We start from the raw sequence: 25,584 nt of genomic DNA, 5'->3' as shown, positions 1-25,584 counted from the left end.
ACTGCAAAAACAGTATAGTCAAATGGGTCCTGTGGAGACACGGGAGGTCAGCGAGTGCCCTGGTCCGCTAGCCGAAATGTATGGACCAGGGGCCATCCAGCCGAAGGCCTGCTCTCCTTTCACTGTGGGCATAACACTAGCCAGACAACACAGGGTGAGGGGAAAACAGTGTGGCAATACACAAAAGAGGCAAATAACATGTAGAACAATCCCAGTACAATACCAAAGATGATGCACAATTACAGAGTCTCAGCCTTCCACTGTTTCTCTGGGATAAGAGCAACTGTGACTTCAGAGCTTCCAGGGCCAACAACCCTACCTGTGGAACGCACACAGAGAGGAAGTTATGACAAGTTTAGGAAGATGACAGTCCATTGAGGTACAAGGCCAGTTGACCGGAGGGTCACAGCCGGGCTTCTCCGAACATCCTCATAGAGCCAGGCGACCAGCGTGCCCCCACATTCTTATCCATGCGGCTCAGGCTTCCAAATCCTGACTACCCCAAATGTATCCATGGTTCAGCGATGGTCAATGAAGCAGATCTGTATACTTGCAGCTGGGGCCGAGGTCCCCTAAGTTGGAATCCTGTAGTGGAATCCTGTAGAATGACAAATCTGTGCCCCTCATGATGAAGCCATGATCTCTTGCCTGCTGTTCTGTAAAGAGTCTCTGGTTCTTTTGGATGTTTGGATGTCTGCATGTTTTGGCTTAATCTCTGTCTCATCATTCAGAGGTGTATAACCTCTTTTTATAGTTAACAAGTGTCGTTCAAGCCATCATTCACAGATAGAGGAAAAGAATGGTGATAAGACCAACTCGCATTGTTTGATTATGTAATCTATCCACTTTATGACAGTCTGATAGACAAATCTGAATTTGACATGGTGGCTCAGTGGTTAGCACTGTCTTACAGTGCTGGGTTCCTGGGTTCAAATCACATCAAGGACAACTGCAAGGATTTTGTATGTTTGTGGGGATTCCTTCAACGTTCTTTGGTTTCCTCCCATACTCCAAAGACATACTGATAAGGAAACTAGACTGTGAGCCCCAATGGGGATAGTGCCAATTATGTATGTAAAGCGCTGTGGAAATTAATGGTGCGATAAGAGTACATAAATAAACAAGAACAGATGTGAATATAGCCAAAATTTGAGCAGAAAAATCTCAGTATCACTAGTATTATGTGGAGGGAGTCTAAAAGGTGAAGCTTCACACAAAAGCATTAGAGAAGTGAGTGACATCACAGATAGGTTGTCATTTTGGCAACTTCTTTTGTACTGCCCATGACATTCAGCAAAGCTTGGACTGGCTCACAGGGGAACAGGAGAATCTTTCAGTAGGCCCATTTGAAAGAGTGCTGATGAGTAGGGCTGTTGCACTTGATTCACTATTTACAGAAAATATATCATCTAATCATTCAGTAAACAAGCTAGCCAAAATATTGTTACATATAAGTAAAAGAAAATTTGCGTAATAGGGTCAAGCTATTTTTTGCATGTAGTGGAACATTGGGCCCTAAGATTCAATGTTATTGGTGGGCCTTTGCCAACCCAGTCAGACACTCCATGCAGCAGACCTCTGAAACTTTTTCATAGTGAAACAATTGATGGTGAGATTTAATTTTGATTTCCCTGTGCTTGGCTCTGTGCTCTTACCTTCAGCTTGCAAAAGGGAATGATAGTTGATTTATAGTAAGAATTGCTTTGAACATCATTATATTGTTATTTTGTATATTTACATTTCTATTCACTCTTGTGTTTGCTATTGGTCATCCTGACGAGAATCACATTTGTTTCCTTACAGACAAAGAATTAATCATATGCTGCCAGGATTTAGATACTGAGTCACGGGTCATATTATAGAAATCTTGCCTTACATTTTAATTAAGCTATTCTATTCTTCTGTCAACAGTGATTCATTTGTTCCTTAGGACTGAGACTAGTAGTAGCCAAAATCAGTAGAGACCCTACCTTTCCATCTCCTGCAACATCAAAGTGCTGCTTAGTACACGGTCACCAGTGGTGCAGCCATGAGAATTTCAGGGTCCATTTCCTGATTCAAGGGGGCATGTGACCCCTATACTACATGTCTATAAGGTGACTTAGGTAAGAAGTTTTGTGCAGGAGATAAAAGTCGGCTAATATTTTCCACAATTTCCATCAAGTAAAAAATAGCAAGGTTTTCCTGAAATTATAGAAATTTGAAATCTGTTAATTTAGACAAATAAAATAGCTGTAAACACATAGAAAATTGTGTCACTAACTTATATTCGCACATTTAACCCTTTATAATAAAAGATACATTAAAAATGATCCTGCATAAAGCAGAAATATCACGTGACACCAAAGAAATGGGGCTTTACACACAGCCGCATCTCAATTAAAATAATAATTTTTATTAAAGAACTTCATAAAAAATATATATTTATAAAAATCATAAGACAAATACCACAGGTACAAGAAAGATTTGGGTGAGTACACCCAGGGGTATTGATGATCCTCACAGAAAGTGTTGTACAGAGCAAAATATATACAAGTTATCTGTTACATATACAGCTCTGGCAAAAATTAATATTAATATTAAACATATATCCTTTATTAAGTTCTTTAATAAAAATTATTATTTTAATTGAGATACGGCTGTGTGTAAAGCCCCATTTCTTTGGTGTCACACCTTTATACAGTGCCTTGCGAAAGTATTCAGCTCCCTGGAACTTTTCAACCTTTTCCCCCTTATCATGCTTCAAATATAAAGATACCAAATGTAAATTTTTGGTGAAGAATCAACAACAAGTGGAACACAATTGTGAAGTTGAATGAAATGTATTATTTATTTAACATTTTTGTGGAAATTTAAAAACTGAAAAGTGGGGCGTGCAATATTATTCGGCCCCTTTAACTTAATACTTTGTTGCGCCAACTTTTGCTGCAATTACAGCTGCAAGTCGTTGGGGTATGTCTCTATCAGTTTTGTACATCGAGAGACTGAAATTCTTGCCCATTCTTCCTTGGCAAACAGTTTGAGCTCGGTGAGGTTTGATGGAAATCGTTTGTGAACAGCAGTTTTCAGCTCTTTCCACAGATTTTCGATTGGATTGAGGTCTGGACTTTGACTTGGCCATTCTAACACCTGAATATGTTTATTTGTGAACCATTCCATTGTGGGTTTTGCTTTATGTTTGGGATCATTGTCTTGTTGGAAGACAAATCTCCATCCCAGTCTCAGGTCTTTTGCAGACTCCAACAAGTTTTCTTCAAGAATGGTCCTGCATTTGGCTCCTTCCATCTTCCCATCAATTGTATCCATCTTCCCTGTCCCTGCTGAAGAAAAGCAGGCCCAAACCATGATGCTGCCACTACCATGTTTGACAGTGGGGATGGTGTGTTCAGGGTGATGAGCTGTGTTGCCTTTACGCCAAACATATCGTTTGGCATTGTTGCTAAAAAGTTCGATTTTGGTTTCATCTGACCAGAGCACCTTCTTCCACATGTTTGGTGTGTCTCCCAGGTGGCTTGTTGCAAACTTTAAAAGACACTTTTTATGGATATTTTTGAGAACTGGTTTTCTTCTTGCCACTCTTCCATAAAGGCCAGATTTGTGCAGTGTACGACTGATTGTTGTCCTGTGGACAGACTGTCCCACCTCAGCTGTAGATCTCTGCTGTTCATCCAGAATGATCATGGGCCTCTTGGCTGCATCTCTGATCAGTCTTCTTGTTTGAGATGAAACTTTAGAGGGACGGTTGGGTCTTGGTAGATTTTCAGTGGTATGATGCTCCTTCCATTTCAATATGATCGCTTGCGCAGTGCTCTTGGGATGTTTAAAGTTTTGGAAATCATTTTGTATCCAAATCTGGCTTTAAACTTCTCCACAACAGTATCACAGACCTGCCTGTTGTGTTCCTTGGTCTTCATGATGCTCTTTTTGCTTCAAACAGAACCCTTAGACTATCACAGAGTAGGTGCATTTATATGGAGACTTGATTACACACAGGTGGATTATATTTATCATCATTAGGCATTTAGGACAACATTGGATCATTCAGAGATCCACAATGAGCTTCTGGAGTGAGTTTGCTGCACTGAAAGTAAAGGGGCCAAATAATATTGCACGACCCACTTTTCAGTTTTTGAATTTCCCAAAAAATTTAAAATAACCAATAAATTTCGTTCAACTTCACAATTGTGTACCACTTGTTGTTGATTCTTCACCAAAAATATACATTTGGTATCTTTATGTTTGAAGCATGATATGTGGGAAAAGGTTGAAAAGTTCCAGGGAGCCGAATACTTTTGCAAGGCACTGTAATAAAAGGTTACAGCATCTGCAAGTCATCCACAACATCTGTGGCACAGATTTTTGAAACCAACCGCTCATTAGATCCTAGCAAATGCTTTCAAGGGGTTGGTTCACTGCAGATTTTGGTGCAAATTTCGAGGTCAGTTCAACAGCTTAAAATCTGTTCTATATACCGTATATACTCAAGTATAAGCCGACCCGAGTATAAGCCGACCCCCCTAATTTTGCCACAAAAAACTGGGAAAACTTAACGACTCGAGTATAAGCCTAGGGTGGAAAATGCAGCAGCTACCGGTAAATGTCAAAAGTAAAAATAGATACCAATAAAAGTTAAATTAATTGAGACATCAGTAGGTTAAGTGTTTTTGAATATCCATATTGAATCAGGAGCCCCAAATAATGCTTCATAAAGTTTATGATGGCCCCATAAGATGCTCCTTATTAAAATATGCCCCATATAATCCTGCATAAAGGTTAATAATAAACCCATAAGATGCTCCATAAACACATTTGCCCAATATAATGCTGCACAAATGTTGATTATGGTCCCATAAGATGCTCCATAAAGATATTTGCCCATATAGTGCTGCGCAAACCTTGATTATGGCCCCATAAGATTCTCCACACAGACACTTGACCCATATAATGCTCCACAAACGTTAATTATGGCCCCATAAGATGCTCCATAAAGATATTTGCCCCATATAATCCTGCACAAATGTTGATTATGACCCCATAAGATGTTCCATACAGATATTTGCCACATTTTGCTGTTGCTGCGATAAAAAAAAATATCACATACTCACCTCTCCGTTGCTCAGGCCCCCGGCACTTTCAATATTCACCTTACTTCGTTCTGGTGCCGCTGCATCTTCAGTGTCTTCTGCACTGACGTTCAGGCAGAGGGCGCACACTAACCATGTCATCGCGCCCTCTGACCTGAGTGTCACTGCAGAAGACGCTGAAGATGGAGCGGCGCCAGAACGAGGAGCAGGTGATTATCGCGCAGCGCTCCCCTCCCAGTTATACTCACCTGCTCCTGGCACGGTGCAGTTGCTGCTTCCCCAGCACCGCAGCTTCTTCCTGTATTGAGCGGTCACATGGTACTGCTCATTACAGTAATGAATATGCGGCTCCACCCCTATGGGAGGTGCAGCCGCATATTCATTACTGTAATGAGCGTTACCATTTGACCACTCAGTACAGGAAGAAGCTGCAGCGCCAAGGAAGCAGGGACCTGCAGGGACCACGCCAGGAGTAGGTGAGTATAATTAGACAGCCCCCATTCCCCCTCCCCTGCCGACCCCTGGGTATGACTCGAGCATAAGCCGAGAGGGGGACTTGCAACCCCAAAAAAGGGGCTGAATATTTTGGCTTATACTCGAGTATATACGGTATGTATAACTCCACATCAAAGTATGTATGTTTGTGTATTTAGTTGTGAGCATGGCTACGTGTGTGTGACTAAGGCACATTATTGTTCATTGAATGGTCCCATTGTGTGCACATAAATGATATAGCAGCATTAATAATAATAATAATAATTTTATTTCTACAGTATAGTGCCAACATATTCCACAGCACTTTACATTTTAGAGTTGACTTGTACAGACAAAAGACATTACAGCATAGCAATAATCACATAAATCAACAGATACCAAGAGGAATGAGGGCTCTGCTCGCAAGCTTGCAATCTGTGATAGTGAGGTGATGAGGGTTTTGAAATAGGCTTGTTTGGAGAGGTGAAGGGCAGAGTTCTATGTTTTAACCCCTTTCTAACATCTGACGTACTATTCCGTCGAGGTGGGGTGGGCCCGTATGACCACCGAAGGGATAATACGTCATATGCGATCGGCCGCGCTCACGGGGGGAGCGCGGCCGATCGCGGCCGGGTGTCAGCTGCCTATCGCAGCTGACATCCGGCACTATGTGCCAGGAGCGGTCACGGACCGCCCCCGGCACATTAACCCCCGGCACACCGCGATCAAACATGATCGCGGTGTACCGGCGGTACAGGGAAGCATCGCGCAGGGAGGGGGCTCCCTGCGTGCTTCCCTGAGACGATCGGTACAAGGTGATGTACTCACCTTGTACCGAGCATCTTCTCCCTGCAGGCCCCGGATCCAAAATGGCCGCGGGGCTGCATCCGGGTCCTGCGGGGAGTACTTCCGGGTCAGGGTCCGGAGCCGGCTGCAGAGCAGCCTGCTCCGATGAAAGTAAGATCGCCCATCTGACAGAGTGCTGTGCAAACTGTCAGATGGGCGATCTGTGATGTCCCCCCCTGGGACAAAGTAAAAAAAAAAAATTTCCACAAGTGTAAAAAAAAAAAAAAAATTCCTAAATAAAGAAAAAAAATATATATTATTCCCATAAATACATTTCTTTATCTAAAAAAAACAAAAAAAAAACAATAAAAGTACACATATTTAGTATCGCCGCGTCCGTAATGACCCAACCTATAAAACTGTCCAACTAGTTAACCCCTTCAGTGAACACCGTAAGAAAAAAAAAAACGAGACAAAAAACAACGCTTTATTATCATACCACCGAACAAAAAGTGGAATAAAACGCGAACAAAAAGACGGATATAAATAACCATGGTACCGCTGAAAACGTCATCTTGTCCCGCAAAAAACGAGCCACCATACAGCATCATAACCAAAAAAATAAAAAAGTTATAGTCCTCAGAATAAAGCGATGCCAAAATAATTATTTTTTCTATAAAATAGCTTTTATCGTATAAAAGCGCCAAAACATAAAAAAATGATATAAATGAGATATCGCTGTAATCGTACTGGCCCGAAGAATAAAACTGCTTTATCAATTTTACCAAACGTGGAACGGTATAAACGCCTCCCCCAAAAGAAATTCAAGAATAGCTGGTTTTTGGTCATTCTGCCTCACAAAAATCAAAATAAAAAGTGATCAAAAACTGTCACGTGTCCGAAAATGTTACCAATAAAAACGTTAACTCGTCCCGCAAAAAACAAGACCTCACATGACTCTGTGGACCAAAATATGGAAAAATTATAGGTCTCAAAATGTGGTAACGCAAAAAATATTTTTTGCAATAAAAAGCGTCTTTCAGTGTGTGACGGCTGCCAATCATAAAAATCCGCTAAAAAACCCGCTATAAAAGTAAATCAAACCCCCCTTCATCACCCCCTTAGTTAGCGAAAAATACAAAAAATTAAAAAATGTATTTATTTCCATTTTCCCATTAGGGCTAGGGTTAGGGTTAGGGCTAGGGTTAGGGCTAGGGTTAGGGTTAGGGCTAGGGTTAGTGTTAGGGCTAGGGTTAGGGTTAGGGTTAGAGCTAGGGTTAGGGTTAGGGCTAGGGTTAGGGCTAGGGTTGGGGCTAGGGTTGGGGCTAAAGTTAGGGTTAGGGTTGTGGCTAAAGTTAGGGTTAGGGTTGGGGCTAAAGTTAGGGTTAGGGTTTGGATTACATGTACGGTTGGGATTAGGGTTGGGATTAGAGTTAGGGGTGTGTCAGGGTTGGGGGTGTGGTTAGGGTTACCGTTGGGATTAGGGATAGGGGTGTGTTTGGATTAGGGTTTCAGGTAGAATTGGGGGGTTTCCACTGTTTAGGCACATCAGGGGCTCTCCAAACGTGACATGGCGTCCGATCTCAATTCCAGCCAATTCTGCGTTGAAAAAGTAAAACAGTGCTCCTTCCATTCCGAGCTCTCCCGTGCGCAGAAACAGGGGTTTACCCCAACATATGGGGTATCAGAGTACTCGGGACAAATTGCACAACAACTTTGGGGGTCGAAGTTCTCTTGTTATCCTTGGGAAAATAAATATTTGGGGGGCTAAAAATCATTTTTGTGGGAAAAAAAAAGATTTTTTATTTTCACGGCTCTGCGTTGTAAACTGTAGTGAAACACTTGGGGGTTCAAAGTTCTCACAACACATCTAGATAAGTTCCTTATGAGGTCAAGTTTCCAATATGGGGTCACTTGTGGGGGGGTTTCTACTGTTTGGGTACATCAGGGGCTCTGCAAATGCAACGTGACGCCTGCAGACCAATCCATCTAAGTCTGCATTCCAAATGGCGCTCCTTCCCTTCCGAGCTCTGCCATGCGCCCAAACAGTGGTTCCCCCTCACATATGGGGTATCAGCGTACTCAGGACAAATTGGACAACAATTTTTGGTGTCCAATTTATCCTGTTACCCTTGTGAAAATACAATACTGGGGGCTAAAAAATCATTTTTGTGAAAAAAAAAATAATTTTTATTTTCACAGCTCTGCGTTATAAACTGTAGTGAAACACTTGGGGGTTCAAAGTTCTCACAACACATCTAGATAAGTTCCTTGGGAGGTCTAGTTTCCAATATGGGGTCACTTGTGGGGGGTTTGTACTGTTTGGGTACATCAGGGGCTCTGCAAATGCAACGTGACGCCTGCAGACCAATCCATCTAAGTCTGCATTCCAAATGGCGCTCCTTCCCTTCCGAGCTCTGCCATGCGCCCAAACAGTGGTTCCCCCTCACATATGGGGTATCAGCGTACTCAGGACAAATTGGACAACACCTTTTGGTGTCCAATTTATCCTGTTACCCTTGTGAAAATACAAAACTGGGGGCTAAAAAATCATTTTTGTGAAAAAAAGAATTTTTATTTTCACGGCTCTGCGTTATAAACTGTAGTGAAACACTTAGGGGTTCAAAGTTCTCACAACGCATCTAGATAAGTTCCTTGGGAGGTCTAGTTTCCAATATGGGGTCACTTGTGGGGGGTTTGTACTGTTTGGGTACATCAGGGGCTCTGCAAATGCAACGTGACGCCTGCAGACCAATCCATCTAAGTCTGCATTCCAAATTGCGCTCCTTCCCTTCCGAGCTCTGCCAGGCACCCAAACAGTGGTTCCCCCCCACATATGGGGTATCAGCGTACTCAGCACAAATTGGACAACAACTTTTAGGGTCCAATTTATCCTGTTACCCTTGTGAAAATACAAAATTGGGGGCTAAAAAATAATTTTAGTAAAAAAAAAGAATTTTTATTTTCACGGCTCTGCGTTATAAACTGTAGTGAAACACTTGGGGGTTCAAAGCTCTCATAACACATCTAGATAAGTTCCTTAGGGGGTCTACTTTCCAAAATGGTGTCACTTGTGGGGGGTTTCAATGTATAGGCACATCAGGGGCTCTCCAAACGCAACATGGCGTCCCATCTTAATTCCAGTCAATTTTGCATTGAAAAGTAAAACGGCGCTCCTTCGCTTCCCAGCTCTGCTATGCGCCCAAACAGTGGTTTACCCACACATATGGGGTATCGTCGTACTCAGGACAAATTGCACAATAACTTTTGTGGTCTAATTTCTTCTCTTACCCTTGGAAAAATAAAAAATTGGGGGCAAAAAGATCACTTTTGTTAAAAAATATGATTTTGTATTTTTACGGCTCTGCATTATAAACTTCTGTGAAGCACTTGTTGGGTCAAAGTACTCACCAAACATCTAGATAAGTTCCTTAAGGGGTCTACTTTCCAAAATGATGTCACTTGTGGGGGGTTTCAATGTTTAGGCACATGAGGGGCTCTCCAAACCCAACATTGCGTCCCATCTCAATTCCAGTCAATTTTGCATTGAAAAGTCAAATGGCGCTCCTTCCCTTCCGAGCTCTGCCATGCGCCCAAACAATGGTTTACACCAACATATGGGGTATCAGCGTACTCAGGACAAATTGGACAACAACTTTTAGGGTCCAATTTATCCTGTTACCCTTGTGAAAATAAAAAATTGGGGGTGAAAAAATCATTTTTGTGAAAAAATATGATTTTTTATTTTTACGGCTCTGCATTATAAACTTCTGTGAAGCACTTGGTGGGTCAAAGTGCTCACCACACATCTAGATAAGTTCCTTAGGGGGTCTCCTTTCCAAAATGGTGTCACTTGTGGGGGGTTTCAATGTTTAGGCACATGAGGGGCTCTCCAAACCCAACATGGCGTCCCATCTCAATTCCAGTCAATTTTGCACTGAAAAGTCAAATGGCGCTTCTTCCCTTCCGAGCTCTGCCATGCGCCCAAACAATGGTTTACACCAACATATGGGGTATCAGCGTACTCAGGACAAATTGACAACAACTTTTAGGGTCCAATTTATCCTGTTACCCTTGTGAAAATAAAAAATTGGGGGCGAAAAGATCATTTTTGTGAAAAAATATGATTTTTTATTTTTACGGCTCTGCATTATAAACTTCTGTGAAGCACTTGGTGGGTCAAAGTGCTCACCACACATCTAGATAAGTTCCTTAGGGGGTCTACTTTCCAAAATGGTGTCACTTGTGGGGGGTTTCAATGTTTAGGCACATCAGGGGCTCTCCAAACGCAACATGGCGTCCCATCTCAATTCCAGTCAATTTTGCATTGAAAAGTCAAATGGCGCTCCTTCCCTTCCGAGCTCTGCCATGCGCCCAAACAGTGGTTTACCCCCACATATTGGGTATCAGCGTACTCAGGACAAATTGTTCAACAACTTTTGGGGTCAATTTTCTCCTGTTACCCTTGGTAAAATAAAACAAATTGGAGCTGAAATAAATTTTGTGTGAAAAAAAGTTAAATGTTCATTTTTATTTAAACATTCCAAAAATTCCTGTGAAACACCTGAAGGGTTAATAAACTTCTTGAATGTGGTTTTGAGCACCTTGAGGGGTGCAGTTTTTAGAATGGTGTCACACTTGGGTATTTTCTATCATATAGACCCCTCACAATGACTTCAAATGAGATGTGGTCCCTAAAAAAAAATGGTGTTGTAAAAATGAGAAATTTCTGGTCAACTTTTAACCCTTATAACTCCCTAACAAAAAAAAATTTTGGTTCCAAAATTGTGCTGATGTAAAGTAGACATGTGGGAAATGTTACTTATTAAGTATTTTGTGTGACATATCGCTGTGATTTAAGGGCATAAAAATTGAAATTTGGAAAATTGCGAAATTTTCTACATTTTCGCCAAATTTCCATTTTTTTCACAAATAAACGCAAGTTATATCGAATAAATTTTACCACTATCATGAAGTACAATATGTCATGAGAAAACAATGTCAGAATCGCCAAGATCCGTTGAAGCGTTCCAGAGTTATAACCTCATAAAGGGACAGTGGTCAGAATTGTAAAAATTGGCCTGGTCATTAACGTGCAAACCACCCTTGGGGGTGAAGGGGTTAAGCATAAACTTATAATGAATGAAATTTTCAGGCAGATTGGATTTTCTCCACAGACGTTCAGTGCACCTGGAAAATAAGTATTTGGTCACCTAAAAACATGCAAGATTTCTGGCTCTCACAGACCTGTAACTTCTTCTTTAAGAGGCTCCTCTGTCCTCCACTCATTATACTGATAACAAGTTCAAACATGTGCCATTACTCCAGGTCGAGTCATACTCAGGGGTCGGCAGGGGAGGTGGAGTGGCAGCTGAATAAGCATACTCACCTGCTCCTGGCGCGGTCCCTGCTTCCCCGGCACCGGCAGCTTCTTCCTGTAGTGAGCGGTCACATGGTACCGCCCATTACAGTAATGAATATGGACTCCACTCCACTCCCATAGGGGTGGAGCCACATATTCGTTACTGTAATGAGCGGTACCATGTGACCGCTCAATAAACGAAAGAAACTGCTGCACCGGGGAAGCAGGGACATTGCTCTAGGAGCAGGTGAGTATAAGCAGTGTGAGATATTCACCTGCTCCCCGTTCCACCGTCGCCGGCCGCCACTGCGTCTTCTGCATCCTCTGCACTGACGCTCAGGTCAGAGGGCGTGGTGACGTGGTTAGTGCGCGCCGCCCTCTGCCTGAACATTCAGTACGGAGGACGGGGAAGACACAGCGGCGGTCGGCGCTGGAACACGGAGCAGGTGAATATAGCAAGAGCCGGGGGCCTTATGGGGCAAATGACTGTATGGAGCATCTTATGGGGCCATGTGCAGCATTTATGGAGCATTGCATGGGGCAAATGACTGTATGGAGCATCTTATGGGGCAATAATCAGCATTTATGGAGCATTATATGGGGCAAATGACTGTATGGAGCATCTTATGGGGCCATAATCAGCATTTATGGAGCATTACATGGGGCAAAAGACTGTATGGAGCATCTTATGGGGCCATAATCAGCATTTGTGCAGCATTATATGGGGCAAATGTCTGTATGAAGCATCTTATGGGGTCATAATCTGCATTTGTGGAGCATGATATGGGGCAAATGTCTGTATGGAGCATCTTATGGGGCCATAATCAGCAATTGTGCAGCATTATATGGGGTGTATTTGTATGAAGCATCTTATGGGGCCCATCATAAACTGTATGGAGCATTATATGGGGCCCATCATGAACTGTATGGAGCATTATATTGGGCTCCTGATTCAATATGGATATTCAAAAACACTTAACCTACTGATGTCTTAATTAATTTTACTTTTATTGGTATCTTTTTATTTTTGACATTTACCGGTAGCTGCTGCATTTTCCACCCTAGGCTTCACTCGAGTCATTATGTTTTCCCAGTTTTTTGTGGCAAAATTAGGGGTCTCGGCTTATACTCGGGTCAGCTTATACTCGAGTATATATGGTATTTTCCATCATAATTTGCAAAATAAATCTTGCCAAGTCAGACAAGGTAATTTTCTGGATTTGTTTTCTCATTTTTGACTCTCATAGTTGTGGTCTACCTATGATGTCAATTACAGGCCTCTCTCATCTTTTTAAGTAGGAGAACTTGCATAATTGGTGGCTGACTAAATGCTTTTTTCCCCACTGTAACAAGAGGAGGACTTCCTGATAAGAGCCAGTGAGAGTTAGAGGGAGAGTACGAGAATACATGAAGAGAGAGCACTAGTTGGAGGTTTGAGGGCACAAGGAGCACGGGCTGTTCAGCAAAAATAGAATGTGAGCCATAAACTCGGAGCGGACATTCCCTCAACATCCAGGGCCTATGGTTCAACGGAGCAATGAGAAGCGTGCCTCAATATCTTCCTAGGAGAGGATGTTGGACGGGGAAATGCATAAGTGAGTTAGGATGGAACTCATGAAAGCAGCAGAGCCAGATGGAGTATACCAGGGGCTAGAGATGATAGTCCATGAAGGGTTTGCTCAGGGCAGGCAAAGGGTGGACATCAGAATATACTATGCTATAGACTTTGAAAATGGAAACGCTTGTGCCCAATACTGCGTGTCTCATTATGATGAAAATAGACAGATGAGTAAAGTTCTTTGTTATAAAACGAATTATATCTCTCCTAATGTGTGTGCAGCAGTTCCTGAAGTTGAAGAAAGCAGGGGCCTGTGACCATAATGTGACTGTTACGCACCACAGGCATAGCTCAGGAATCGCGAAACTGTTTATTTGTGGGGTGCCAGGGTGTGGGAACACAGCAGCCCCTCATCCATGACTACTGCCCTGTGAACTTTACAGAAATACCTTGAGCTTCTTACCCCCTGCCTGATTCCCACCAATACAACTGCATTAATGCTGTGTGAAACAAACTGTCATACAGTTTGTGTTTCAATGCAGACAAAATTGGTAATATTTTCTGATCATCTGATCAATAGTTATGAGCAAATTGTGAAATATTCAGTTTCTGGAAATCGGCACGAATAATTTCTAATATCCGTGTATTTGTACCTAATAGCAAAGCTTTTAAAAAATTACCTAAGGGGTCTCTATCAGACCAGCTGAAAGATGCCGTGATGGGGACATCACAATACACTTTGCAGTTATTACAAGAGGTAGAGATTATTGATGAGCGACTGTACTCATTGCTCGGGTTTTCCCGAGCATGCACAGGTGATCTCCGAGTATTTGTGACTGCTCGGAGATTTCGTTTTTGTTGACACAGCTGCATGATTCACGGCTTCTAGCATGCCTGAGTACATGTGGGGGTTGCCTGGTTACTAGGGAATCCCCACATGTATTCAAGCTGTCTATCAGGTGTAAATCATGCAACTGAGGCAATGAAAACTAAATCTCCGAGCAGTCACAAATACTTGGAGACCATCCGAGTGTGCTTGGGAAAACCCGAGCAATGAGTATACTCACTCATCACTAGTAGAGATAGAGAATACAAGTTTCACCACTGCACAATGTGCAACGTTTTCAAAGAGAGGCCTGTAACTGAGATCATAAGTAGACCACAACTATGAGCGTCAAAATGAGAGAACAAAAAAAAAAAAAAAGAGGAAACAAATCCAGAAAATCACTTTGTCTGATTTGGCAAGATTTATTTAGCAAATTATGGTGGAAAATAAGTATTTGGTCACCTAAAAACATGCAAGTAACTTCTTTAAGAAGCTCATCTGTCCTCCTCTCATTACCTATAGTAATGGCACTTGTTTGAACTTGTTATCAGTATAAAAGACACCTGTCAACAACCTTAAACAGTCACACTCCAAACTCCACTATGGGGAAGACCAAAGAGCTGTCAAAGGACACAGAAACAAAATTATAGCTCTGCACCAGACTGGGACGACTGAATCTGCAATAGGCAAGCAGCTTGGTGTGATGAAATCAACTGTGGGAGCAATAATAAGAAAATGGAAGACATACAAGACCACTGATAATTTCTCCCTCGATCTGAGGCTCTATGCAAGATCTCACCCCATGGGGTCAAAATGATCACAAGAATGGTGAGCAAAAATCCCAGAACCACACGGGGGAACCTAGTGAATGACCTGCATAGAGCTGGAACCACTAACTATAACAAAGGCTACCATCTGTAACACACTACGCCGCAAGGGACTCTGATCCTGCGGTGCCAGAATTGTCCCCCTACTGAAGCCAGTACATGTCCAAGCTCATCTGAAATTTGTTAGAAAGCATTTGGATTATCCAGAAGAGAATTGGGAGATTGTCATATGGTCTGATGAAACCAAAGTAGAACTGTTCGGTAGAAATAAAACTCATTGTGTTTGGAGAAGACAGAATGCTGAGTTGCATCCAAAGAACACCATACCTACTGTGAAGCTTGGGGGTGGCAACATCATGCTTTAGGGCTGTTTCTCTGCAAAGGGACCAGGATGACTGATCTGTGTACATGAAAGAATGAATGGGGCCAGGTCTTGTGAGATTTTGAGTGCAAACCTCCTTCCATTAGCAAGGGCATTGAAGATGAAACATGGATGGGTCTTTCAGCATGATAATGATCCCAAGCACACCGCCAGGGCAAAGAAGGAGTGGCTTCGTAAGAAGCATATGAAGGTCCTGGAGTGGCCTAGCCAGTTTCCAGATCTCAGCCCCATAGAAAACCTTTGAAGGGAGTTGAAAGTCTGTGTTACCCAGCAACAGGCCCAAACCATCACTGCTCTAGAGGAGATCTGCATGGAGGAATGGGCCAACAAACCACTAACAGTGTGTGCCAACCTTGTGAAGACTTACAGAAAACGCTTGACCTCTGTCATTGCCAGCAAAGAATATATAACAAAATATTGAGATTAACTTTTGTTAATGACCAAATACTTCTTTTCCACCATAATTAGCAAAATAAATCTTGCAAAATCAGACAAGGTGATTTTCTGGATTTGTTTTCTCATTTTGACTCTCATAGTTGTGGTCTACCTATGATGTCAATTACAGGCCTCTCTCATCTTTTTAAGTGGGAGAACTTGCACAATTGGTCGCTGACTAAATACTTTTTTTCTGCATTTACATTACGTTGCTGTAATTCGTAGAGCTTACAGAGTCAGAGGAAATCCAGCGCTTGTTCAATTTTTGAAGAGTCAGCCTGTCTGCAGTTTCCTTTGACAGCCTTGTGCGCCTATCCATTATGATTGCACCGGCCGAACTAAAAACCCGCTCAAACAACACACTTGCGGCAAGGCATGGCAGCTAGGGTTGAGCGAAACGGGTAGTTCATTTTCATAAGTCGCCGACTTTTGGCAAAGTCGGCGTCTCATGAAACCCGACCCGATCCCTGTGCGGGGTCGGCCATGCGGTACGCGATCTTGGCGCCAAAGTCGCGCTTCGTATGACGCGTTTAGCGCCATTTTTTCAGCCAATGAATGAGCGTGGGCAGAGTGATGACATAGGTCTTAGGGGAGTGAACGCCTATCGTCATGTTATCGCTTGTGCGTAGTAGGGATTTGGAATGTGCAAAACGAAATTGAGAGAGAGAGAGAGAGAGAGAGAGAGAGAAAAAATATATATTTCCTTCATTGGGTTTCGTGTTTCGGCCGAATCCCGACTTTTCACGGTGGTCGGCCGATTTCACTCGACTCGACTTTTAAGACAGTCGGGTTTCACAAAACCTGACTCGACCCTAAAAAACTAAAGGTCGCTCAACCCTAATGGCTGCACCTCAAAGGAGTGCAAAGAGAGGTCGGGCCAAGTGTGCATTTTGGACAATCAATAGTTAAAGGGCACTGAAGAATCAGGAAGGACGCTGGTATGGCACTTAAGTACTCCTTCGCCATCTTGGTCAACTTCTCCATCCTTGTCATAGTTACACCCACAGATAGCCCTTGCTGATGTGATGGTCTCATGAAAATAGCCCAGTTGATGGACATATTCCCACCCCCTGAGTTGCACCTGGTGTGCAAGCCCTTCCCCTGTAATCCTCATGGTTGAAAAGAGCTGCTACCTCTGCCTTTAGTGTTGTCTGGTGGTAATTTTTTTAGCAAGTCTTCCACAACGGCCCTCTGGTATGCATGAATGCACTGAAAATGGCACTTCTGCCTCTGACATGAGAGAAGCAAATTTCTCCTTTACCGTGGGTCAAGAAAGGAGAACAGCCAGTATTTCATATTAGACAAAATGTATTTCACGCAAGTGTCTTGGGAAAGGCATCTGGACATGAATTCTGCCATGTGTGGCAGACTACAAAGAGTCAAACATTCAGTGTCCTCACCAGGAATAACATTAACCATCTTCTCCTCCTCACGAAGTATAGCCTCCTCCTCCTCTTTAGGCCATCCATGCTGGATAGGCATGAAGCTGGGATTGGGAGTGCCCTCTGTAGCGCAGACCAATACTCCTGTTTCCCCTCCTCCTCCTCCTATTCCTCATCATCACTTAATGTGGCATGAGAATATTGTTGTCAGGACTCTGAACATTTTTTACCTTTTGTGCATTACTGCCCTTTTCCAACATGGCGTCTTTGGTCTCATGTGCACTTGTCTTCCTGCTATAAAACTCCACCCCAGCCTTCAGTCTGTGCTAGATTATTCTGCTTTGCATCCAGCTCCTGATTACTCCCTGGCCTTGCACCTGCACCCCTCCTGTGAACTTGTGTTGGAGATCCTGCCACTCTGCTCTGAGTTCCTGCTGCATATGCAGCGCCCCAGAGTCCTGGTCGTTGCAGTACTGATGCTCCGCCGCTAAGGGGAGTGATGGTACGTCCGATGGCACTGAAGGAGTTCACCTGACCAGGCATCACAGACACCAATACACTTCATAGTCTGGCCTCCAGGGGGAGCTAAGGGCGCTATGTATTAGGCCACTCCTCACAATCTGGTAAAACTGGGGGTTGGATAGAAAGTTAGACAGAAAGCTGACTGGGTTGGAACCAGGCAACATCCTGTGGCAGAGGGTGTTGCAGGGGAAGATTCAGGGGGGGTCCCTGTCAGGGGTGGGATCCTGACAGAGGCCTTGCGAAAAGGAAAGAACGTTAAGGAACCGCGCCTGCACTACATCGCGGCGGTATCTCAAGAAAGGACAAGAAGCGAGGTTTATTGTGGAGAGTGAGAAACGAGATCAAAGCAAAAAGGAGATAACACCAGTAGGAGTCGTGCTGTAAGATCGAGGCAACATCCTATTGAGGCGCGTAGCCGGTGGCCGGAACGCCGAGGAAGTATTGGGCTCCAAGCATTACTTCAAACCAACGGCAGGACAGTTAATTATAGGTTGGCTGTCTCACCTAAATCACCTAAGCAGACATAGGGGGCAACTGTGGGAGAGGGGCGTCACTAGGGTCCCGGAAGAACTCCAGGCCTACCCGTCATACGGGTGCGTCCTATCCATATCATCTGGGGGATGGAGAAGAACATCAGAACAGACATAAGTTGTGGGAAAGAACATCAGAAACAGACACAACAGTTGTGAGGACTATCCCGTGGTGCTCAGCAGGGAAGTACTACAACACACAGGCGCTAGAAGGTAGGCACAGATTTCCACCTGCAAAGGGAACTCTGGAGGTGCCATCGGACTGGTCGGTCTCAGACAGACCTGTTAACAGTACTCTGGATTGAGGATCTTGAAGCCTTCAGTAAAGAGGTAAAGAGACTGCAATCCTGTGTCCTCGTCATTCATTGCGACCTGCACCATGCACCTACTACCTACACCTTTCATTGGACACCCCTTAGCAGGGTCACGGACTGGGCCTAGCCACCGTGACAACCCCAGAACTGAGACAGAGAAGCCCGGTACCGAGTACTCCGCGACCCTGCGTCTGGGGGCGCTCCAAACTTGGTGTCACGAACAGGATCTACTTAAGCCTGAAGAAGCAGGTCATGTGTGCCTTGGAATTGTGATTTATTGTGCTTCAACTGTGACTTATTGCAAAGACTGTGTATTGCCACTTGCCGCCAAAAGTTCCCGCCAAAACCACCGCCATTGCAGCACCATGGGGAGCGCAGAAGAAGAAGAAGGGCGTGCCATGGGAGGAGACTACCAAAGCGGCGCCAAAAGTGGTGACCGCCCCCTCCGACTACTGCTGCGAGATGACGACCTGCCCAGAAGCAGAGGAGAACCGCCCCCTGATTTGCAACGGCGGAACGAGGGGAAGAAGGAGCTCCACCCCGAAGGAATGGCAGAGCCAGGTGCATGTGCAGCCGTCGACTGCGGGACAGTGAAGATGATCAGCGAGTACCTGAGCGACGGCGAAGTGATCCCGGGCTATCCCCACCGACCGGAGGCGGATCCGAACCCACCGCAGCTGGAGGACCTGGATCCCTTGGAGCCATGGGCGGCGAACCGGGCCAGCCTATCCCGAATCGGGAGCCAGCCGACGCGAAGCAATGGGGGTCGGAGCCGTGCCAGGAGACCACCCTGGAAGAACCGCGGTCCAGGCTGCAGCCGATTCCAGTGTCCTTGTCAACAGAACAGATCGACATCGGTGGAATCACATCAGACGCAGGTATGGAAAGCGTCCCTGCTCCCCCGACCGATCCTGCTCTCCCGACCGACCCTGCTCCCGTGACCGCTCCCCAGCCCGACAATAACCGAGTTTTCACCGCTGAGCTAGTAATACTGACCCCAGGCACCATGGAGAAGATGGTGCCCCCATTACCAACCACGATGGGGAAACCGCTGGATGTGAGCGCGGAGGGGGTGACCTTCCAGTGGGATACCCATGGATCGGGCCGGATGGGGCCAGGCAGGAGGGCCTCAGCATTGCTGCGCTAACCTGGGAACAGTATAAACAATGCTTAATTCGACAATGGCAAAACCAAAAAGAGACAGAACCAAATGACCCACTGAGAGTACAGAGACCAAAGACTGAACGCAACAGGAGGAACTCGGTCAGGCAGGGGACTGTACTAGCCTTCAACCCGAAGCGGGGTTGGGGCTCTATACAAGAACCGGGATTGCCGACTGAAATCTTCTTTACTAGCTACAATGTGAAAGCCCCGTCCCGCAATCGATATGACAATCAGCTACCGTGTAAGGGGGACCAGGTGACCTACACTCGCCACCAGAGTGTGCAGGGGTGGTGCGCTCGAGACGTCCAACGATGCGAGACAGCCGTAGCACCAGCTGCTGTCCCAACTATGACTAACCCAGATTTGACCAATGCCACTACTGTCGCCACGGTGTGTATCATCGCCGCTGCTGAACTTGCAACCACAGCTGACATCCGAATCCAGACACCGGGTGACCTGACCGTGTCTGGGAAACCAACCGATCATACTGATTCTGCATCCGCCGAGGACAGAGGACTACAGCCTCCCCGGCCGGTGGGTGTCCGTCACCAATTGATGCAGTGTAACCTGCTGTGAGGATAAACCTCGGAACCACGAGTATTGTAAATAGTTAACTGTTCGTCTTCTGTGTTTCCTGCTGCTAATACCCGACCAGGGTTGGTCTAAAAGGGGTCCCTTTGTTTACCCAGGACCCCTATTACTCTTTTTATTTTTGCTTTTATTTTTCCTTTTGCTCCTTGTTCACCCCTGTTGTAAAAGACTACCGAATCATGGACGGTGAATGGTTCACAAACTGCTTTGTAAATAGTTTGCACCTTATTAAGGGTGCCCTCTACTGGTTTTACAAGAAACAGAACTATTTGCAAAGAAACTGTTCATGGAAACAGTACTGGAGTTCCTGCCCTACACGGACTTGCAACTTGAGCAGTTGCACTACCTCAAAGAGACTTGGTTCCCTCTTAAAGGGAATGTTCACCATTTGCACTTAATGTACAATGTTGCTTTAAAAGAGAGTGCGCAGTAATAATGTTACACATAGAAAGTTATATGTAGCTAGTTAGTCATAGAAAATGTTTGATTATGTTGTTAGAAATTGAGGACAGGAAGTGAACCCATAGGGGTTAGTGGGTGAGTCCTCCTAGGAGCCATAGAGAGATGGTTCCGTGTTCCTGTGCTAAGAAAAGAGGCAGTAGGCCTGGGCAGATAGACAGGCGGTCCTGCATAAGACAAATCAGAAATCAAGAAGAAGGTGTTACACTTAGAAGAAGAGAGAAATGAAGAAAGGTTAATTTATATTTTAGGAGTTTTATAGTAGGCCTTTAGTGGATCCAGTTAATACGTCCTTAGAGGCAAAGTTAAATTATTGTTCAGAATTTGCACTTAGTAGAATACCCGGCTGGGTAACAAAAGTTATTTATAGTGTGTTATTTAAAGTATTTTACCATGTCTTGTTTGTAACGTTTAAGAGTCCTCACCTCCCATAAAGGGAAGCACTAATATTATTTCTTATCACTTGTTTATTGCATTCCAAAATTTGTATGTCTTTTGCTGATATGTATTGTTGTTTTCTTCCCAGTCCGGGAGTACTGGATTTAACCGGGGGGGAGTGCAGCGCCCCAGAGTCCTGGTCGTTGCAGTACTGATGCTCCGCCGCTAAGGGGAGTGATGGTACGTCTGATGGCACTGAAGGAGTTCACCTGACCAGGCATCACAGACACCAATACACTTCATAGTCTGGCCTCCAGGGGGAGCTAAGGGCGCTATGTATTAGGCCACTCCTCACAATCTGGTAAAACTGGGGGTTGGATAGAAAGTTAGACAGAAAGCTGACTGGGTTGGAACCAGGCAACATCCTGTGGCAGAGGGTGTTGCAGGGGAAGATTCAGGGGGGGTCCCTGTCAGGGGTGGGATCCTGACAGAGGCCTAGCGAAAAGGAAAGAACGGAACCGCGCCTGCACTACATCGCGGCGGTATCTCAAGAAAGGACAAGAAGCGAGGTTTATTGTGGAGAGTGAGAAACGAGATCAAAGCAAAAAGGAGATAACACCAGTAGGAGTCGTGCTGAAAGATCGAGGCAACATCCTATTGAGGCGCGTAGCCGGTGGCCGGAACGCCGAGGAAGTATTGAGCTGCAAGCATTACTTCAAACCAATGGCAGGACAGTTAATTATAGGTTGGCTGTCTCACCTAAATCACCTAAGCAGACATAGGGGGCAACTGTGGGAGAGGGGCATCACTAGGGTCCTGGAAGAACTCCAGGCCTACCCGTCATACGGGTGCGTCCTATCCATATCATCTGGGGGACGGAGAAGAACATCAGAACAGACATAAGTTGTGGGAAAGAACATCAGAAACAGACACAACAGTTGTGAGGACTATCCCGTGGTGCTCAGCAGGGAAGTACTACAACACACAGGCGCTAGAAGGTAGGCACAGATTTCCACCTGCAAAGGGAACTCTGGAGGTGCCATCGGACCGGCCGGTCTCAGACAGCCCTGTTAACAGTACTCTGGATTGAGGATCTTGAAGCCTTCAGTAAAGAGGTAAAGAGACTGCAATCCTGTGTCCTCGTCATTCATTGTGACCTGCACCACGCACCTACCACCTACACCTTTCATTGGACGCCCCTTAGCAGGGTCACGGACCGGGCCTAGCCACCGTGACAACCCCAGAACTGAGACAGAGAAGCCCGGTACCGAGTACCCCGTGGCCCTGCGTCTGGGGGCGCTCCAAACTCACCAATGTTCAGTAATCCTCCTTCATCTGCTGCTCGTGTTACTTCCATCTGCATTTGCTGGACATGTAAGCTGTTTGCTGCTCTGCAAAACCTGAGACTATTAACCAGGCCTCCCTGGTTGAGCTAAGATATGTTTTGAACTGCCTTATAGCATATCTATCTGTGTCTGGACTAAGTCAAGGATCTATTAGTGTCAAGTTTCCTCAAGAATAACTGTGCTTCGTAGACAACTGCATCTACCTCTGAAGTTTCCTATTGACTGCTAAGCTGCATTTATTATTTGCACCAAGTGTTGTGGACTTGAGTTTCTCTCTGCACCTGTTTGAATCACCGTGTGATAATAAAAACTTTGCCACTTATAAAACTGTGTCCTGTTGTCTTGTTCCACGCAAAGTGTCTCCTGAGTTATCCCCTATAATTATTACAATTGTGTGAGGCTGGGCTGTGTGGTATCAGCCACTGTAAAATCTTGCTCCATAGCCACCCACTTGGTATTCAAAGCTTCATCTTTGAGATTCTGCAGTGAATGTTTTAATAGACAGAGCAGTGGGATGGTTAAGTTGATAATAGCATCATCAACACTCACCATCTTGGTGCAGTACTCAAAGTTTTGAAGAACCTCACATATGTCAGCGATCTACACCCACTCATCAGTTGTTAGGTGAGGGGATTGAGTGTTACTCTGACAGGCATTGAGAAGCTGGAAATCTGACACTCTGCCCTCTGCCCTCTGTTGCTCACAAAGCCTTGCCAAGATATGAAAGGTTTCTAATTCCAGCGTGTGGGCAGGTCACAAATCAGTCAGTGACGAGGCAAATTAAAGTGCTTCTGCAGCGAAGCTAGACAGGTGAAAGGCTGAGATAACTTTCCGAAATGTGTGCTAAAATGGCGTACCTTGGCAAGTAGGTCCAGCAAGTCATGGTATGTTTTTATAAACTGTTGTACAACCAAGTTCAGTACATGGGCCATGCATGGAACATGTACCAGCTTGCTGAGCTTTAAAGCCACCACCAAGTTACACCCATTATTGCACACAACCAGACCTGGTTAGAGGTTCAGTGGGGATAGCCACTAATCAGTCTGTTCTTTTATCCCTTTCAACAGCTCAGCTGCGTTGTGAGCTTTATTACTGAAACAGATGAGCTTCAGCAGAGCGAGCATGCTGCCGCTTCGCCATGGCAGTGCTGCAGACTTATCAGCTGGGGAGTGATGAGGACGCTAGTTCCACTGAGGTTGAGGAGGAGAAGAGACAGGAACTGGAATACGTGTAGACTGAAACCCTGATGGAAGTTGGGCCCGCTATTCTTGGTGTGGGTCAGATGTGTGATGTCCCAGCCTGACGTTGTCCCAGACTCCACCATGTTAACCCTGTGTGCCATCAGGGAAATATATTGTCCCTGTCCACAAGAACTTGTCCATGTGTCTGTGGTTAGGTGGACCTTCCTTGTAACTGCGTTGGCCAGAGCACTGCTGATTGTGTAACATGTGCTTATGTAACGTGGGGATGGAAAAATAGTGGCAGCTGGGAATTGAGTACCGTGGGGCTGCCACCGGCAAGAGGTCGCACTAAGACTCAGTTCCCACAAGTCAAAACTGCAACATTTCCAGGGCTAGCAATCTGGCAATGTGGGTGCTTAGCATTTGGGCCTGTGGTTGGGTGGATGGATATTTCTGCTTTCTATGAAACATGCCAGGTTGGATCAGTGGCCTCATCATCAACCACGTCGTTTTTCAATTCCTCAATCTGATCCTCCTTCTGAGTTCCGATTTGACACTGACCTGATGGCAACTATGTGTGATGATTATCCTCCACCTCTTCTCTTCAGACATGAATTGACCTTCCCCAAAGTGGCTTTCTTCTGGCTGTGGGTGCTCAAATGTTTGGGCGTCACTGCACTCCACCTCCTCATGACCCTCTTTAATGGTGCACATTGAGACTTCTGACAAATTACAAGGGAACTTAATCAGTTCCTCAGAATGGTCAGCGTTGGGGTCATATCTCTCATGGGACTCTTGATGGTGGGAGGAAGGAGTACCAGGTTAAGGATTCAGAGGCACAGTCTCTTGGCTACTGAGATTGGACTGTGTGGAAGACTTCATTGTGCTGCTTGTCAACACACTGAAGCCTTTGTCTGCCATCCAACCCACAGCATTCTCGCACTTGTCTGGGTTCGTTGCGCTGGCGAAATTTTGACAGGAACCTGGAACAAGATACAGTCACTTTTAGATCTGTCACAAGGCCTTGGCGGGCACCACCACATCCACTTCCCTTAATGTCTCCCTCTCTCATATTGAATGCATTATGCTTATAAAAAAAATACTGGCATTATTTTTAACAAGTATCCTCACAAAGGTCTTATGTACAAATTCACTGTATCTAGCAATGAGTGGCTATTTTTTTCCAGATCTCAGCCTTATTATATATGACAACAGCAGACTGACGTAAATTTCAGGTTAATAGTCACGTTTGCGTATCTCAGCAGGCATTATGCCAGTCACACAACTGCTACAGGTGCTTCTCACAAAATTAGAATATCATCAAAAAGTTTATTTATTTCAGCTCTTCAATACAAAAAGTGAAACTCATGTATAGAATCATTGCAAACAGAGTGATCTATTTCAAGTTTTTTTATGTTTATGTTGATGATTATGGCTTACAGCCAATGAAAACCCAAAAGCCATTATCTCAGTAAATTAGAATACTTTATAACACCAGCTTGAAAAATCATTTTAAAATCTGAAATGTTGGCCTCCGGAAATGTATGTTCAATACTCAATACTTGGTCAGGGCTCCATTTGCATCAATTACTGCATCAATGCCGCGTGGCATGGAGGCTATCAGCCTGTGGCACTGCTGAGGTGTTATGGAAGCCCAGGTTGCTTTGATAGCAGCCTTCAGCTCATCTGCAATGTTGGGTCTGGTGTCTCTCATCTTCCTCTTGACAATACCCCATAGATTCTCTATGGGGTTAAGGTCAATCAAGCAAAGTGATACTGTTGTTTTTAAACCAGGTTTTGGTACTTTTGGCAGTGTGGACAAGTCCTGCTGAAGAATTAAATTTCCATCTCCAGTCGGCAGAGGGAAGGATGAAGTGCTCTAAAATTTCCTGGTAGACTTTGGTCTTGATAAAACGCAGTAGTACTACACGAGCAGGTAATATGGCTCCCCAAACCATCACTATTTGTGGAAACTTTACACTA

Source organism: Ranitomeya variabilis, chromosome 6 (genome assembly GCF_051348905.1).
Source record: "Ranitomeya variabilis isolate aRanVar5 chromosome 6, aRanVar5.hap1, whole genome shotgun sequence".
Taxonomy (NCBI): Eukaryota; Metazoa; Chordata; class Amphibia; order Anura; family Dendrobatidae; genus Ranitomeya; species Ranitomeya variabilis.
Note: the sequence above shows the minus strand (reverse complement) of the source record.